Source organism: Oryzias latipes, chromosome 1, assembly GCF_002234675.1.
Source record: "Oryzias latipes chromosome 1, ASM223467v1".
NCBI lineage: Eukaryota > Metazoa > Chordata > Actinopteri > Beloniformes > Adrianichthyidae > Oryzias > Oryzias latipes.
Window position 1 is genome coordinate 37,509,363 of NC_019859.2, and position 18,306 is coordinate 37,527,668.

Here is an 18,306-nt window from a genome sequence, read left to right on the forward strand (position 1 = left end):
GTCTTCACAGTCTCGAGAGGAAACCCAAAAGACAGAGCTAAGTCCAGAATATGTCCGTGAGAAGACCAAAACAATCCAACACTTTAAGCCCACATAAGTGTTAAAATCCCCTAAAATTAACACATGCTCATATTTAGGCATAAAAGTGTAAAGCAATTCAGAAAAATCTGTGAAAAACTTTGCCTTAAACTTAGGAGTCCGTTTAATCAAAAGTCCTAAGAAAGAAGAGGACAGGCCCAGATCAAAAAGACAAAACTCAAAGAGTCAAAAGTAGAGCTGTGACGGTGTCGGATTTTTGATCATCTGCATGTGAGGCTTCACCTGTGCTCTGTGGTACAGACATCTTCTCAGAATATTATCTATTGCCCAGTAATAAACGAGACTGCAGACACTTTGTCACCTTTCCGGTAGCCATGAAGCCTGACACCCATGAAGAACGCAGGGCAGGAGGCTCCGCCTTTGTTTATACAGACACATAACTTTGCTGCTGCACAAAATAGTTCCCAAACAAAAAAATGTAGTGATATTCATGGAAATCTAACAGCGCACGTTCATGTTTGGTGTTGCAGAGTGACTGAGAAAAGTAATACCCCCCCCCCCCCCCCCCCCCCCCACACACACACACAAAATACTCCGGCGGGCGGCGTGTCGCACACTCAAGAACGCACGCAGCTTGTAATGGAAATGAAAAATTAGAACGCAGTAAATTTGTCGTATTTCCTCGAAAGACAAAAACGTCTTTTGTAGAATGAGGATGTGTGTGTTTTTCTGTAACAGCGCACGTGTGTGTGTAAGTAGAGTGTGCACGTGCCGCGTGCTTTCTGTAAGAGACAGTCACAGCAGTGCGGCAGGCGGGTGCAACGAGGAGAGAAGAAGAGTGATAAAAGGTTTCCCATAGAAACCCTTGAAGTCTGAACACAGGACTAGCAAAGAAAGTAAATTATCAGCAAAGATGACTGTGTTTAATGTGTTTATTGTAGTTCCAATCACGCACCATATGCAAAACTTTAAAAAAAAAAACTTTCAAAAAAAAAGTGCGGTGATGCGGTGACGACCTCATCACCGCGGTGATGCGGTTATCGTCACAGCCCTAGTCAAAAGGTAAAGGTGATTACAGATAATTAAAATGTGACCTCAAAACCCAGAGCAGCACGTCCTCTACACACAGATCGTGGTACATTAGAACAAGAACAGTTATCAGGTAAAAGCTCCAGCAGAACACCTGACGGAGCAGAAGGGATCCAGGTTGCTACAATGCCCATAAAATCCAGCTTTTGGGAATTTATTTCAAGATAAATGTTTTTGTTCATGACAGGTCTAGCATTGATTAATCCAAACCTCCTTGATGTCGAAGTCGGGTCCGCAGTCTCTGGTGATGACTCAGCAGCAGAGCACTTCACCCATGGAACTTCAAGCAAATTTAATGAGATGCTTTTCCTCCAACACACTCCAGACCATGCTGGCCTGACCAAGGAGTGAGAATCCAGGGTAACTTCGACCACAGAAACCAGGCACGGCTTCGGGCACAAAAGGAGTTTCCAGGGGGCAAACAGAGAACTTCCTGGTGCACTGGCGTGGGACATGTCATCCCTAGAACTGGGACAGCTGGCGCGAAGGCGAACAATTCTCCCGCTTCACCTTTTCTGGCGCTGCTGACACCTACTGCTGCGAAGAAAAACAGCTGTTCAACAACTAAACGCTGGCACTCCCAAACAAACCAAGTCCTTTGGCTCCAACCGAACAACCAGAGAGCGTGGGTGGATAGAAACATTTAGATCCAACAGAGTGTTCATTCATTTTCTGTACCGCTTTGTCCCTTTCGGGGTCACGGGGCTGCCGGAGCCTATCCCGGCTACTTGGGCGTAGGCAGGGGATGCCCTGGACAGGTCGCCAGTCTGTCGCAGGGTAGAATGTCCACAATCACACACCCATGCACTCTCACACCTATGGACAATTTAGAGTTGCCAATTAACCTATGAAGCATGTTTTTGAACAGTGGGAGGAAGCCGGAGATCCCGGAGAGAACCCACGCATACATGGGGAGAACATGCAAACTCCACACAGAAAGGTCCCCAATTGATGTATTTTTCATGTCCCCCAGCCAGGACTTGAACCAGGGGCCTTCTTGCTGTGAGGCAAGAGCGCTAACCACTGCGCCACCGTGCAGCCACCCAACAGAGTGTCTCTGTCATAAGTGAGGACGGCGCCAGTATTTTGCACTAGCCATAGTGAAAACGAGAAATCACTAAAAAATTGAGCAATAGACAGACGCGTGCCATGAACATCGGCGCCATCTTACACAGCTCACTGAAGCTTGTTTCCATAATGCAGGAGGTAAAAGGTACTAGCAGGGCTGGCCAACCCCTGGTCATCAAGAGCCACAATCCTACCTGGTTTCCAGCTCTCCTTGACCATCTTTTTGCTGATTGGCTGACTCAAGTGATATTAGGCTGAAGGCTCAAAGTTCTTTTCAGTCACAAACCCATTCACACATTCACACACACACTGATGGAGGCTCCGCTGACGAAATCTGGCGCCAAACTTCCACCAGAGGTAAGGTGGGGTTCAGTGTCTTGCCCACGGACACTTCGACACCTGGGCGGGCAAGGCGGGAATTGAAACTGCAATATACCGATTGAAGGTTGACCGCCCTACCACTGCACCACAGTGCTGGTTTAGCTAGACAGCATCAAGCACCCTAACCCTAACCCTAGAAAGCAGGCAGAGTTGAGGCTCTTGAGGACCAGGGTTGGCCAGCCCTGGACTCGGTACACATAATCAGTTCACATCAGGATGGGTTAGTGAAGTTCCCACATCGTTCCTCAAACCAGACATCGCAGTAATCACTGTCGGTGTAGGTTGCCTTCATATATTTGTATACAGAAAGGGATACAAAAAAGCATGTAATGCTGCTCAGCATCAGCACGCATTAGCTCACAACCCAACACACTCCAGTAAACAGTGTGTGTACACAAATGCATGGGTCATGCTAACATGAGTAAGGCCTGGAATAGAAACTTCTAAGCAAACTATACTTGGCATTAATGACATTAACAACCAAACAAGTGAAAATAAAATTAATTGGACTTCCGGGTCGAGTGAACGCTTGTGTGCTTTTGGCTGCCGCTGCTCCCCTGGACCGAATATTCAGCATTTCTAAGCCTTCTGGACTCTAGTTTTTACTCCCAAATTGTGGATATTTGCTAATTACACTTTTCGTCCAATACCTGTGGACTGTCTCCGGGATCTGTTCACCTCTGGTTCAGATCAACATTTGGCCGTTTGTGTGAACTAGCCTGCCTGCTGGTTTCTCATCACGTCAGTTACAATGTGGATTAACTCTGGACCATCCTGTCCCTGGTCAAGCATCCACTGACAGCTCTCCTTCAGTACTCTGCCCTCGACTTTGCTAAACTCCGCTTGACTCACCTTGATGCACCTCCTCCAACGCTACTCCAGCACCCGGAATCTTCTATCAGCCCCGTCGGAGATACATTCACCAGGGCTCACAGAGTATCCTCCAGGATGGTACATCCCGCTACATCAGATATTTCTGGTCTTCTACCTGAAAACCAACTTCGGTCTCCTAAACATCTGCTCGCTCACGAGCAAGGGGCATCTCGTCCAAGATCTCCTCGACAACCGAAAGTTAGACTTGTGTCTAACAGAGACTTGACAGCAGCCAAACAACCTCTCTGAACGATGCGACACCTCCGGGGTTTGTTTACATCGCTCACCCTCACATCTCGGGGTGCGGAGGGAGGGGGGGGGACTTGCTATGATCCATTGTGAGAACTGGAGGTTTGCGCCCGTGAATGTACCTACCATCAATCATTTGAGGTTACAGCTTGCCAGATATCTGGACCAACGCCAACTATTGTTGCAACTATTTACCAAATCCACATAAGGATTTTATCACAGTTTTTTCGGATTTTTTGACTCATCTCTCCACACTTACATCTAACCTATTAATTTTAGGTGATTTCAATATTCACATGGACAATGTCAGCAACACCCTCACTAAAATTTTACATCCTTTCTGGACAGCTTTGATCTCAACCAGCACATCAACTTCCCCACCCGTAGGAATGGACATGTTCTTGACCTTGTTTGCTATCCAGGTGTTCACCCTCTAGACTTTAAACCGGATATTTTTCCTTTTTCAGACCACATGCTCTTATCTTTTAAAGTCAACCTCTCTTTCTCCAAAACCCACCTGCCCCGTAGTATAATCTTCCGTATGATTAAGGACATCAACATGGACAATTTTTCCTCAGTCATCAACAGCCTCCCCCCAACAACAGTCTTTCCACTCTGGACGAACTACTTTCACATTACAATGACAACCTCCAAAATTTCCTGGACAATCTTGCTCCACTTAAATGTAGGTCCATCCCTTTCACCACTTCTGCACCCTGCTTCACGGCCACTCTCAGACAACTGATAGCCAAAGGACGACAACTGGAAAGATTATACAGAAAAACTGGTCTTACTGTCCATAAACAAATGTACACTACTCATATTTCTCATTACAATGATTGTATTTCTGTATTTCTATTTCCCCCACTTGTACTCCTCAGATTTTTGTAACTCCTTGGCATCATTTTTCACAACTAAAATTGAGCAGATCCATCAGCAACTCAAGTCATCTTTGAGTCTAAATTTAATCCCCGCTGCTCTAATTCCCCCACTTTATTTGTTTTCTACAAATTAGTGAACTCATCCAAAAATCCAACACCTCTGCCTGACAGTTTGACCCAATACCCACTGCTTTGGTCAAGGCTACTCTCCCTTCTCTGTCCCCACTGATCACCAGCATCATTCACGCCTTCCTCAAGACTGGAACAGTTCCCACTGCTCTCAAGTCAGCAGTAGTCACCCTTATACTAAAAAAGCCTGGTTCAAACGCCTCCGACCTCAACAATTTCTGCCCAATTTCAAGCGTCCCATTCATTTAAAAAATTCTTTAAAAACTGTAGCTGCTCCACAGCCCTGTGTCTATATCACTGTCCCTAAATCTACCTAAACAAAAATATTCCTGGCGCTTCAACCCCACCCTTCTTAGCGATGAACATTTTAGTAAACATATTGCTTTTAAACTTAAAGAATTTATTGGAATTAATGATAATGGGGAGGTGTCTGACTCAACACTGTGGGAAACACTGAAAGTTGTTATACGTGGTGACATTATTTCTTATACCTCAGCTCTCAAAAAGGAAAAAAATAAAAGGCTTTCTGAAATTAAAATTGCCCTTTGTATTCTAGAAAGAACATATCAAACTTCTAAATCCCCCTCTGACTACAGAGAAATGCTGAAACTTAAATATGAATACAATGTAATCATGAGCGGTCAAATCAATAATATTTTATTGAGACTGAGGCAAAAACATTTTGAGATTGGAGATAAGCCCAATAAGCTCCTAGCACAACAACTTAAAGGAATGCAGGCATCGAGAGCTATTCATAAAATAAAAAATAAAAATGGCACTCTTCTAACAAACCCGGTAGAAATTAATAATCGTTTCAAAGAGTTTTATCAGGAACTTTACTCTTCTAATCAGAACTTATCACAGCGTGACATAGATGATTTCTTTGGCTCTCTTCATTTGCCCAGGTTAACTGATGCTGCAAGGCGTCATCTTGACTCCGACTTCACACTGCATGAAGTGATTGCAGCCATCAAGTCATTTCCATCAGGCAAGGCTTTAGCTTTTAGCAACCAGATTAAACACGTATTTGACTTCTATTATCCACCCTGACCAGACAGGATTCATCCCTGGCAGACTTTCCTTTTCCAATGTTAGGCGTATTCTGAACACCATCTATGCCGACCACAATGGCTCTGATGAAGCTGCGGTTTTGAGTCTTGATGCGCATAAAGCCTTCGACCAGGTTGAATGGCTTTACCTGTTTGAATCACTGCGAAGGTTTGGGTTTGGTGAAACGTTTATATCTTGGGTGAAACTAATATATGCAGGTCCGTTGTGCTCAATCCTGACTAATGGGGAGAGATCAACGCCATTTCCGTTACAGCGCTCAGTCCAGCAGGGCTGCCCTCTTTCTCCTGCCCTGTTCGCCTTAGCTTTGGAACCTCTTGCTGTTAAAATAAGAGCACATCCACATATCCAAGGCCTTCTGGTTGGAGGAGCAGAAACTATTATTAGCTTGTATGCAGACGATGTATTGTTATACTTGCGCAATGCTGAGGAGTCTGTGCCCCTTCTTATTGATTTGATAACAACCTTCGGAAAAATTTCAGGGTACACAATAAATTGGACTAAAAGTGAATTAATGCCTTTATCTAAAACGTATCCGCCAAATTCTATTCAAAACGCTACTTTTAAAATAACCTATGACCATTTCACTTACCTGGGCCTGACTATTCCTAAAGACCCAAAATTAATCTTTACCTTGAATTTCACAAAATTTTTATCAAAATTAAAGCAAAATATTGAGTCTCGGAAGACCCTTGCCTTATCCATGATTGGCCGAATAAACTCCATAAAAATGGTTTCTCTGCCTAGATTTTGTATTTGTGTCAGAATCTCCCTATTTACCTTACAGCCTCTTTCTTCAAGGAGTTAGACTCAATAATCACTTCTTATATCTGGAATAATAAAAATGCTCGAATCTCAAAGTCGCATTTGCAAAAATCCAAGTTGGAAGGAGGTCTTGGCCTGCCGGAATTCAAACACTATTACTGGGCTGCTAATATCAGAGCATTGATGTTCTGGCAGCAGGGATCGCTGGACAACTTTGGTCCCACCACTCCGCTGTGGGTTAAGATGGAGGCCGGGGGAGTGAGAGATTTCTCATGTTTACAGGCTCTGCTCTTCTCCAAACTGGAGAGGGCGGAGTCTCTCCGGAAACTGGGTTTTGTCCTAAAGCAATCAGTGCGCATTTTAAATCAAATTAGAAGCTTTCTTTCTTTGCCGGATATTTCTGTTCAGTCACCAATATGCCATAATCACTCTTTCTTGCCTCCTTGGGATGATAAATTGTATCAGGAATGGAATGAGAGGGGTTTGTCCAAACTTGAAGATTTATACATAGATAAAAAATTTGCATCATTTAATCAACTTAAACAAAACTTTAACATTACCAATTTACACTTTTATAGGTACTTACAAATTAGACATTACTTGCAGTCCAAAATTAAATTATTCCAAGATCTTCCAGCTGAACATGATCTTTATGACATTTTCAAAAGTCCCCCTGGCTCCAGGCATTTGGTTTCTAGAATAGTGCATTTATTCGATGGCAGCACCAGGGTGACATCAACAAAAATGAAAGATGCTTGGAGTGAGGAGTTGGGCATAGAGATATCAGAATCTATGTGGGAAAAGTGTTTATCCAAGATTCACTCGTGCTCAGTTAACAGCAGACACCAACTCATACAATTTAAAATCATCCATCGGCTCCACTACTCCAAAGTACGGTTGCACAAAATATATCCTTCAATTACTCCCATTTGTGATAAATGTAAAATATCTGAAGGCACATTGGCTCATGCTTTTTGGTCTTGTCCCTCATTGGCTGGCTTCTGGAACAGAATATTTGACTGGTATGCCAAAGCCTATGGTTGCTTTATTACACCAGATGCAGAGCTTGCCATTTTTGGCTGCATACGTACTAGAGCTATCCCAACTGTAATGTAACAACCACTAGAACTTGGGTTAATGACTGCAAAAAGACAAATTTTGCGAGAGTGGAAATCTATGGCTTCTCCATACTTTCCAGTGTGGCTCACTGACATGCTATCTCTCATCCACATGGAAAAAATTCGCCATGTCAGGACTGCCTCAATTAATGTTCACAATAAACTCTGGACACCATTTCTAAATCACTTGCAGAAAGTTAAAGTTATTTAGCTCTGTATTGAGACTGCATTTTTCTTTCTTCTATTTATGTCCTGTTTGGACGGCCTGTGAATAAATATTGAATAGAATGCAACTGGCAATTGTTTATTTACTTGTATTTTCTCATTGTGTTTTGTAATGGTCTAAAGAGCACCTGAACTGTTTGTTTTGCCTGTTTGATTCGGTAACCTTGAAAATGAAAATAAAATATTGCAAAAACTGTAGCTGCTCAAGTCCATGCTCATCTCTCTGGCAACAATTTATACGAACAGCTCCAGTCTGGTTTCCGTCCTCTCCACAGCACAGAAACAGCCATTCTCAAGATCACAAACGACCTCTTCCTTGCGGCAGATGCTGGTTCCGTTTCCATCCTCCTCCTGCTAGATCTGAGTTCGGCGTTTGACACAATCGTTTGAACCCCATCCTACTGGACAGACTTTCCAATATTGGCATCACCAACCTACCCCTTAGCTGGTTCCATTCCTATCTCTCAGTTCACACCTAGTTCATCCAGTTAAAATCATTCACCTCTCCTGTGACACCAATCACCACAGGTGTCCCCCAGGGCTCTGTCCAGGGGCCCCTTCTCTTCATCATCTACTCCTTCCCCCTCTGTCACATTTTTCGGAAATACAACATTCAATTTCACTGCTATGCGGACGACACCCAGCTCTCCATCTCCTCCAAACCTGGCTCTACTTTTCCACCTTCTTCCCTCTCCAATTGTCTTTTTGAAGTCAAATCCTGGTACATCACGCAAATTTCCTTAAATTAAATTGCAATAAGACTGAACTTCTCGTTTTTGGCACTAAATCCACTCTTAGCAAAGTTGGTAATTTCTCTCTCTCCTTTGACAATTCCTCCATATTTTCCTCCCCTCAGGTTAAGAGTCTGGGTGTCATCCTTGACAGCACTCTCTCCTTCACTGCCCACATCAACATCATCACCCGCTCCGCTTAATTCCATCAGTGTAACATTCGTCATCGCCCTCCCTCTCTCACTCCTCACCCCACAGCTGTCCTAGTCCCCAGTCATCACCTCCCGTATCGATTACTGTAACTCCCTTATTACTGGACTATTTCAAAAAAACCATCTGTAAGCTTCCACTGGTTCAAAACTCAGCTGCTCGAATAATAACCCAAACACCCTCCATTCACCACATTACACCTGTCTTCCAGCAGCTTCATTGGTTACCAGTACCCCACCGGATCACTTACAAAATTCTCATTGTAACCTTTAAAGCCCTCCACAACCTCGCCCCTCCGTATCTTACAGAGCTCCTGACTGTTGCTCCTCCCACTCGCTACCTCAGATCCTCTTCCTCCCTTCGACTGGCTGTTCCATGACCACGTCTCATTAACATGGGGGGTAGAGTATTCAGCAGCTCTGGAACTCCCTCCCCTCTGATCTAAAAAATATGGACTCACTCTCACAGTTTTCCAAACATCTCAAAACTCACCTTTTTCGTCATACATTCAGCACATAATATTTAAACTGCTGTTTTGACTGTTAACTTATTTGTGTTTTGTGGAGTTTTATTGTTGTATTTTTATGCTTTTACATATTTTTGAACTGTGAGGCGACCTTGAGTGTCCAGAAAGGCGCCAAATAAATCAAATTATTATTATTTTTTTTAAAACTGTTCCCATTAAGATCATGCTAAAGTTATAGGCTGTCCTGTTGGCTGGAAACCCAACATACTGTAAATGTTAGTTTGTTAAATCAGCTGCTAAATTTGGATTTGAGTTGCACTGTTTGCCCGAGTGACTTCCTTGTATTGTTTAACCCTTGTGCTATCCTAGGCACTTTAACGTTGGGAGGTGGGTCATCCAGACCCTCTAGACAATGCTCTGAACGTTTTTTCTTCAATGATTTGTGATCTTCACTGGTGTCCATGGATTACATGAAATCTTTCCACCTTTATCATGGTGAGAACACGTAAAAGTAAGGGTGGGGTCATCTAAGATAGCACAAAGGTTGAGGTTCTCCATCCAGTGGGGCGGCAGTGGCTCAGGCGGTTGAGCAGGTCGTCCAAAGATCGAAGGGTCGGCAGTTCAATCCCCGCTCCCCCCAGCCAACTGTCGTTGTGTCCTTGGGCAAGACACTCCACCCTCCCTGCCTCCAGTGTGGCTCCACTGGTGTGTGAATGTGTATGAATGTCCCGGTGATGGTCAGAGGGGCCGTAGGCGCCAACTGGCAGCCACGCCTCTGTCAGTCTGCCCCAGGGCAGCTGTGGCTACAACAGTAGCTACCATCACCAAGTATGAATGAGGAGTGAATGAATAATGGACACAATGTAAGCGCTTTGAGCATCTGGAAAAGCGCAGATAAATCTAATCCATTATTATTATTATTATCACACAGCAACCGAACGCTGGGTAATGGCTGAACAGACAAGGAACATTATGGCCGCCTTTACACTGCATGGTTCAAGTGACCCAATTCCGATTTTTTCCTCTGATGTGGCACAGATCAGATATGACCGGTGAACGTGTAAGCAGGACAAAAGCACATGGATTCCGTTTTTCTCAGATCGGATACAGGCTTCTCTCATATGTGGAAATAAATCGGAAACGAATCGGATACGTGCATTTGCGTGTGCCATGTAAGCAGACAAATCGGATATTCCCCAGTAAATGATTGTGAGTCGTACGTCAGTGACGTCAACTCAGGACACCACCAACTGAGATCACATGACTTATTAAGGTGCTTTTTGTGCTGATGTTACTGTTGGAGGACAGCTGGAGCCCCATCAGCTGTTACCTTTCAGCCTCAGGCTTCAGACCGTAGTCGGAAACTGCTGTTATGTCCGGTACGGACGCAAACGGTAACTAATGAAGCGGGACACAGTTGCTCTGGAACAGGCTAGAACAGGGGTCGGGAACCTATGGCTCGCGAGCCATATATGGCTCTTTTGTTGGTCACATGTGGCTCGCAGACAAATCTTTGATTCTAATTTTTTTTTTTCCATTAGACCAGTCCTTCTCGTGCGCGATGCGATGCCAGAGGCGCGCAGTAGTAGCAGTGCTTAGAGAGACAAATCTGCGCCAGCACTAGTATAAGTTTAAAATTGTCTATTAATTCACAGAGTTTGTACCAGCCAGAAACCTGTGAATTGCCGTGCCTAAAACTGTGCGCTCCCGTCTCTGAGAAAGAGCGCGCAGATGCGGAGACGGGATGTGTGAGGGAGAAAGCAGAGGGTGGGGGTGAGGGGTTGTGGGGACAGGCTGCAGGTGAATCGCGCAGGGATTGTAAAAACGTAAAGCCCGCTGCCCGTCACTCACTGCAGCGTGTGAGTGTGTGTTTGACTCCCCGTCTGCATGTGAGCAGTCTGTCTCACATCTACAAAACATTCAGACCTACGACCACGTCTCAAGTCTCAACGCCTGCATGAAGCAGAAACTCACCACGTATCAACCAGACTAGACCATCAGCAGAACTACCACGAGAAATACTCATCATTTATTAGCAACAGAATAACAATATTAAAAAGAATCCACAGACTTATTGTACTTTAAAAATGTTGAAATTACATCAAATGCACCCATTCACTTGTAATTTAGTTTTAAACATATTGTCGCGGACTGAGTTGGACGACTGTCGGGCCACGTTAAAAGTTCTGGAGTTCATGGAACGCATCGATCAAGCAGAGATCTGATTGGCTCTCAGTTCTGTCGCTCAGCCTGTTGTTAGGTAGTTTGGACCAATGGGGTTCAGCTATGGGCCGAATAAGGGAAAGGGGAGGGCTGCAGCGGGAGCAGGGGAATATAAAGTTGGGAGAAGCGCTCTCGTGTCGGCGGGAGAGATTCAGGAGTTGCTGAATTAATTGTACGGCGTTTGTTGCGGTCTACAGTAACCAGAATAAAGAACCTTAAAAGAGGTTAAGTCTCCGTGCCTCAGTTGGGAAAGGGATGCTACATTATTGTATGGCTCTTTCGAAATTACATTTAAAAATATGTGGCGTTTATGGCTCTCTCGGCCAAAAAGGTTCCCGACCCCTGGGCTAGAAGCTGTTTATTTCTTTGGGGGGCGTGTATGATGGGGACCGTGTGTGTGAGCGCGCGCGTGCTTGCGTGTGTGTGTAAGGAGAGAAAGTGGGTGTGAGTGCGGAGCGGGGGAGTGTCGGCGAACCGTAAATTAAAAATAAGGTGTCTCGCCCAAAAGTTTTGGAGTCTTTCTTAACCCACTCTGGAGGCTGAGGGTTCAGAACGGAAAAGAGAACCCCGAGGAAATCTCCCGTGTGTTTCTGACTACGGTCAGAAAAGAGAAGTCATCGCGCAGGAAAGGTTCAACACTTGGATCGAACTGTTAGTACAGCACGTCTGCAAACACTTCCTCATTCAAAACTCAGAGAGAGCACATAAGACGGCCGAGCAGCCCCCCTTTTTACTCCCCCGTGCATCCCCTCTGGAGCGCCCAAGGCAACGCCTCCTTCCGTCGCCGCCTTGCCTCCATGACAACCGCAATTATAAAAGTCCGAAAGAGGTCCGCGGAGTGCGGAAATACTGCTACATAGTCCTCAGAACGTCTATGTTTGATAGTTTCAGCATTGTATAGTGTAAATGCAAAAATCAGATACGGGTCACTTTCAAAAGATGATGTAAGCGGGTCGTCAAAAAAATCGGATATAGTCAGAAAATCGGATATGAGCATCAAGACCTGCAGTGTAAATGCGGCCTTTGTGACTGCAGAGCTGGTTTGTGGAACTTGTTCCCTCTTCTCAGGGGGGTATTCCAGGAAGCATGTTTAAACTAGCCTGACTTTAACCCTGAACTCTGGCTGAAATCCGCCTGAACTTGCTTACTCTGGGTGTCAGTTCCAAAAGAGTTAGCGTAATTACACTCAACTTGATAACCCTGGGTTAATGCACGTGCACAGCAGGTACATAAAGACATTCTATGGAATTACAGATCTGTCAAAAATTGAAAGGGCAAAAAGACAACTAAGTGGGCGTATTTAGGAACTGAGTGAGTGAACCTTACAACCGCGCTGGCGCAATCCTAACTGAGCAATGATCTTGCACGGTCAATTCCTTTTTGCGCGCTCATGTGGATTTACGCTCAGTGTTAAGGGGGCGTTTTTTGTCACTTGTGGGGCAGGAACCTTTCTGGTTGATCTGATTGGCCGAAATTTGCATGTCTTATCGGCGAGGCAGAGGGGCGGGACTGTCATTTCTCAGAGCAGGGGGGCTAACAGGCGGTTTTTGAGCTGCATGCAGCTCTCTGCCTTTTATCATATTTTCTATGTACAGTACTTTCACAACCATAAGGTGAAAGTCTTACTTTTTTCTCCAAAATGTACAGAGCGGCCCTTATGTGTTGTTGTGTGACTTCGGTAAAGAGGATCTAGGAGAGGACAGCATGATGACGGTACGGAGAGAGGAGAGGACATGAAAGAAGACCCCCCCCCCAATAGTACAAAGGTGCAGTTATGAGCATAATGCAGAACAACCTTGTTTTGGACCCTGGAAATGCAAAAAGACACGATTATGAGGCACAGTTTAAACTGCAAGCTATCAGCTACGCGGAGGAACACGGGAATAGAGCAGCTGCAGTTCGGTTAAATTAGATCTTCACAGATTCGGACTTCCTGCTTCAATAACTCTTCTGATAAACGTTAAAATGTGTCAGGAAGTATCTCAATCATTTTGTATTAACACAAAGATTGAACTACAAAAGCATTTTTTAAGAAAAAAGACAGTTTTTATTGCCTTTTAATCAGAATTGTTCGTTTTAAGCTGTGAATGCAAACGGAGCAGCGAGCCGGCTGCCAAGGGACCGTCAATAAAGTGCGTACCCTGTGAAACATCATTCTGTAAAAATCAGTAAACTTTTAAAAAGTGAATGCATGTCTATATTTATATAAACTGGTAATGAAAACTCGTCAGCATAGTCATGCTACATTATTATTATTATTATACTAAATTTTGTTAGAAAGTCAATCTCTATTTTATTATTTATAGTTAAAATGTAACAGAGATATGAGTCATAACATAAATGCACAATAGCTCTGAATATCCTAAAGCTTCTGTCACCAAACCTCCTGTACTGACTAATCATGACCTTATTGTCCTACTGCAATAAAGATTATGTCATAATTCACGTTGTTTATTGTTAGGAATTTTTCATATTAAAATATTGATCAGATTTGGTCAGAAATGCTCAATAGCTTTGAAGATGCTGTAGTTACTGTCACAAAACCTACTGAACTGACTAATCATGACCTTATTTTCCTACTACAATAAAGATTATGTAAAAAAAATCTAGCATCTTCAGAGCTATTGAGGATTTTTGACCAAATCGGATCCATTTGTAAATATGAAAAATTTCTATAAATAAACAAAGTGAACTATTGACATATTCTTTATTTTAGTATGACAATAAGGTCATGTCAAGTTACTGATAACTTTAGTCATGATTCATATGTATTAAAATTTGACAAAGTATATGCAACAAGATAAAATAAAGATGGACTTTCTTACAAAATATGTATTGTAACAAGACTATGCTTTATAATAATTTTATGAATTTTTTGTGAGGTTATTGATTTTTACACAGTGGTGTTTCACAGTTCACAGAGGTTGCACTTTGTTGACGGTCCCTTGACAGCCGCCTGCTGCATGTCTGCATTAACAGCTTGAAGCGAACAATTCTGATTAAAAGGCAAGAAAATGATCTTTTTTCTTTAGAAATGCATTTGCAGTTCACTCTCCGTGTTAATACAAAAGGATTGAGAGACTTGCTGACACATTTGAACGTTGATCAGAAGACTTATTGAAGCAGGAAGTCTGAATCTGTGAGGATCTTTCTAACTTTACCGAACCTCAGCCAGATAATTTAAAATAATGAATCCGTGGTTCGCAAGTGAAGACGCTGGCAAACCAACTCGGACAAGACAAGAAGACGCAGCAGCAGCTGAGTTTCCGCGGAAAAGGAGGTTGCCTGTATTGGAAGATCGACTGGAGGCTGAGCGCTGCAACTTCCAGCAGATGACAGTGGAAAGCTGATCATCCTCCCCCCCTTACCGGGACGCAGCGTCGGCGAGTTACGCCACACTTTGGGACTGCAGGACTTAAACTTGGCCTGAGGCGTCTGCTTTCACTGTTGTTTGGAGCCGCACGGCAAAGAGACGGACTCTGATGATGAGGAAAGGGGAGCCGGCGTGTTTGATAGAAATGTAGTCCAGCTGTTCCAGATACAGAAGATGAGGACTTCTGATTGATCACTGACAAAATAAATCACAACCAACTCAGTTTTGCGCTCGCTGCCTTTTTTAAACAAATACCAGCATAAACGTTTCACCGGTATGTGTTAACGTTAAATACAGAAAAAAACACTCAAAACTGAAACTGCGCCGTTTAATCCAGCGCTGTTGTATTGAAAGGAAAGGAGGGGGTTATGGGAAATAACATGGCTTTAATTGTGTGTTTGTGTGTGTGTCTGGCAGGTCAGTGTGTGGTGTGGCTCTTTGACTATCACAGTTAGAAATGTCGGCTCTTTGTGTCAAACTTTGTGTCAAAGCGCCCCCCCTGTTAGAGGCATTCATAAAAAAAACGGTGGATGCAACGTGGATTAGAACATTAACCAACGACCCAAAACCAAGGTAAGAAAGTGCAGCGGGTTTTTTTGTGCTGTAAGTTTTTCTCATGTGAAATTCACTGCATTTGTTACCATTTTAATGCTTTTAATCCACGTTACAGCCGCCATTCATTTTCTATTAAAGCCTCAAAATGAAAGTCCTACCCCCCTGCTCGACAGATCAACCAGAAAGGTTCCTGCCCCTAAGTGACAAACACATCCCTGAATACTGCCCCCAAGTGACAAAAACGCCCCCTTAACACTGAGCGTAAGTCCAGGTGAGGGCGCAAAAGAGAATTGACCGCACAAGATCACTGCTCAGTTAGGATTTCAGCCGTTCAGTTGTAAAATACGGGGTTGCTTGGTTAGAATTGCGCCATCAGAGTTTTAAGGTTCACTCACTCAGTTTCTAAATACGCCCGCTTAGTTGTCTTTACGCCCTTTCAATTTTTGGCAGAATCCAATACATTCTCAATGGAGCGCCGATTTCTGGAGTCACCATGGAAACGCGTGGAGAAAAAAAGAGAGCGCTATACTTCAGTGAGACGGAGTCTGAGATTTTAATGACGGCGTACGAAGATTATACATCCATCAAAAAAGTAATATGGCTGCAATTTCTTATGTCTATAAAACTTAATTAGTTTTTATACAACTCAAATTTACATTTACATTTTTATCTAACTAAATGTCATTTTACTCCAATTCAATTAATCTTTTTTCCATCTTAATTTATTATAATTCTTGACCTCTCATATGTCTAAGTTTGAGCCGGCAGATATGCTCATTTTTATAACAATAAAAAGAAGGAAACAATATACACAGAATGCATACTTTCATTGACCAATTTTCTGACATTACAGCATTTCATAGTAGGGGTACTATATAAACTCATTATCCTCTCCCTCCCTCTCATTCATGGTGCAGACTTAAGCATAGTAGGACAAAATAATTCGGCAAAACACAGTAAAACAGCTAAACAACAAAACACATTTAGACAAAAACCTACACTTGTACCAAAGTCCATCCAGACAGGCAAAGGGAATGGTATCCCACAATCCCTTGCGGTGCCGATCTAACAGCAGAACCAAAGTTGAAAGTAAATGAAAGTAAAATAACTGTCTGATAACTACGTGTTATTTTTAAGCTAACTAAACTGAACTAAAAAAAAAAAGATTTATCTTAACTGAAGCAAATAATGAAGTTAGATCAAAGTATAAAGTTTATCTTTCCAACATCCATATGTGGTCTTATCACCCTCTCACGGTGGAAAAAGTATTATCTGAGCTTCTTCATCCACTAAATCATCTTCAAATGGACACGCCATGCTGCTTCACCTCTCTGAAAACAAACTAACCTTCAACTAAACCTGCTCCAGACCAGGTTATGTTCAGAGCATTAGTTGCTAGGCAAGTAAGCGTACCCTGAAACATACCTTCATTTCTGGAACTGAAAACAGTGGTTGTACACTTCTTTAGCCTCAAACCTACCGTGGGAGCTAGCATAACCTGCTCTCTGGAATACCCCCCTGATCTTGTGATGTAATGAGCACCCCTGTTTGACACAATCAGGTCCTTGTTTTCTAAGAAAATGGATTTATTTGTCTATCAAGGTCTGAACTAAGAGGGTTTAAACAAGAGAGAAAAGCTTGTAAATGTTCATGTCTGTCTGAGATAAAAAGGATTATATGATAATATAATATAGAGCTGTTTTGGAGCTAAAATCCCCATCACCTCTTAGAGAATCATGTCCTGGTAGCAAATGAACTCAAAGCCCCTCCCTCATATAAAATTAGGTTCAGCGGTAAAAACTTGAAAAGTCTGAATTGAAACTGAAAACTGAGACTGAAAGCATAAGAAATTGAAAAAACGAGATATCTAAATTTGAAAAAAAGATTTTCATGTTTTCAATATTTCTTTCAAGTTTACTAAACACCAGTTTAAAACTATTTTCATTCACTTTAAGCTGATCCTAAACTTTCCCCACACACCAATGTATTGTATGAGTTAGAAATCAAAAGCTACATACAAACAAATCCAAAGTTACACAGAAAGTCATTCATATCTGATAATGGACATGTTGAACGGCATTTTCCCACCTATGCCACTGTCACCTACGAAGTTGATTACTAGTACTTTAATTGTGTGATTTTTTATGTTTAAATCGTTTTTCAGAAAAAGCAGACTATTTGATATGCTGCGTTGTCACGGTAACGGCTCCAGAAGCAGCCTCTGGCTCTGCTGCTGGATGAGGACTAACCAGCAGAGGAAAGCGGTTTATCTGCTAAACGTCACCTTCAGGGACCCAAAGCTTCATTTCAGAGGAAAGTTCTCCTCTTCCCGCTTGTTTTTGTCCAGATGATGAAGATTAAGTTGGTTTCAAAGAAACACAGTGCATCAGTCGTTTCCTAGATCGCTTTGATGGAAGAAATGAACTCTGATCCATAAATGTGATCAACAAACAAACTATTTCTGTCAAAATTTCAGAATAAAGGGATCTATAAACACGTATTTTCTCTGCATCAATCAATGAGGTTAATTGACACCAATAAGGTTATTGCAGCCAATCAGAGTCCAGCATTCACCTGGCCCAGGATGGTTACAGTAGTCTGCATTTGTCAATAGTAACACCAGCAAAATTGATTCCCTCCTTGTGCTTCTTTAGCCCTTGTGCTATCTTAGATGACCCCCCCCCCCTTCCATTGAGGTGTTCTCCCCACCATGACAAAGGTGGATAAAGGTGGAAAGATTTCATGTAATCCATGGACACCAGTGAAGATCACAAATCACTAATGAAAAAAGGTTCAGCGCACTGTCTAGTGGGTCTAGATGACCCACCTCCCAACGTTAAAGTGCCTAGGATAGCACAAGGGT

General features: G+C 43.0%; 1 protein-coding gene across 3 annotated transcripts in view; it reads right to left on the reverse strand.

The window, feature by feature from the left end:
- Positions 1 to 18,306, reverse strand: part of tmod1 (tropomodulin 1) — a 113,535-nt gene that overhangs the window by 94,097 nt on the left and 1,132 nt on the right. The window lies entirely within an intron of this gene.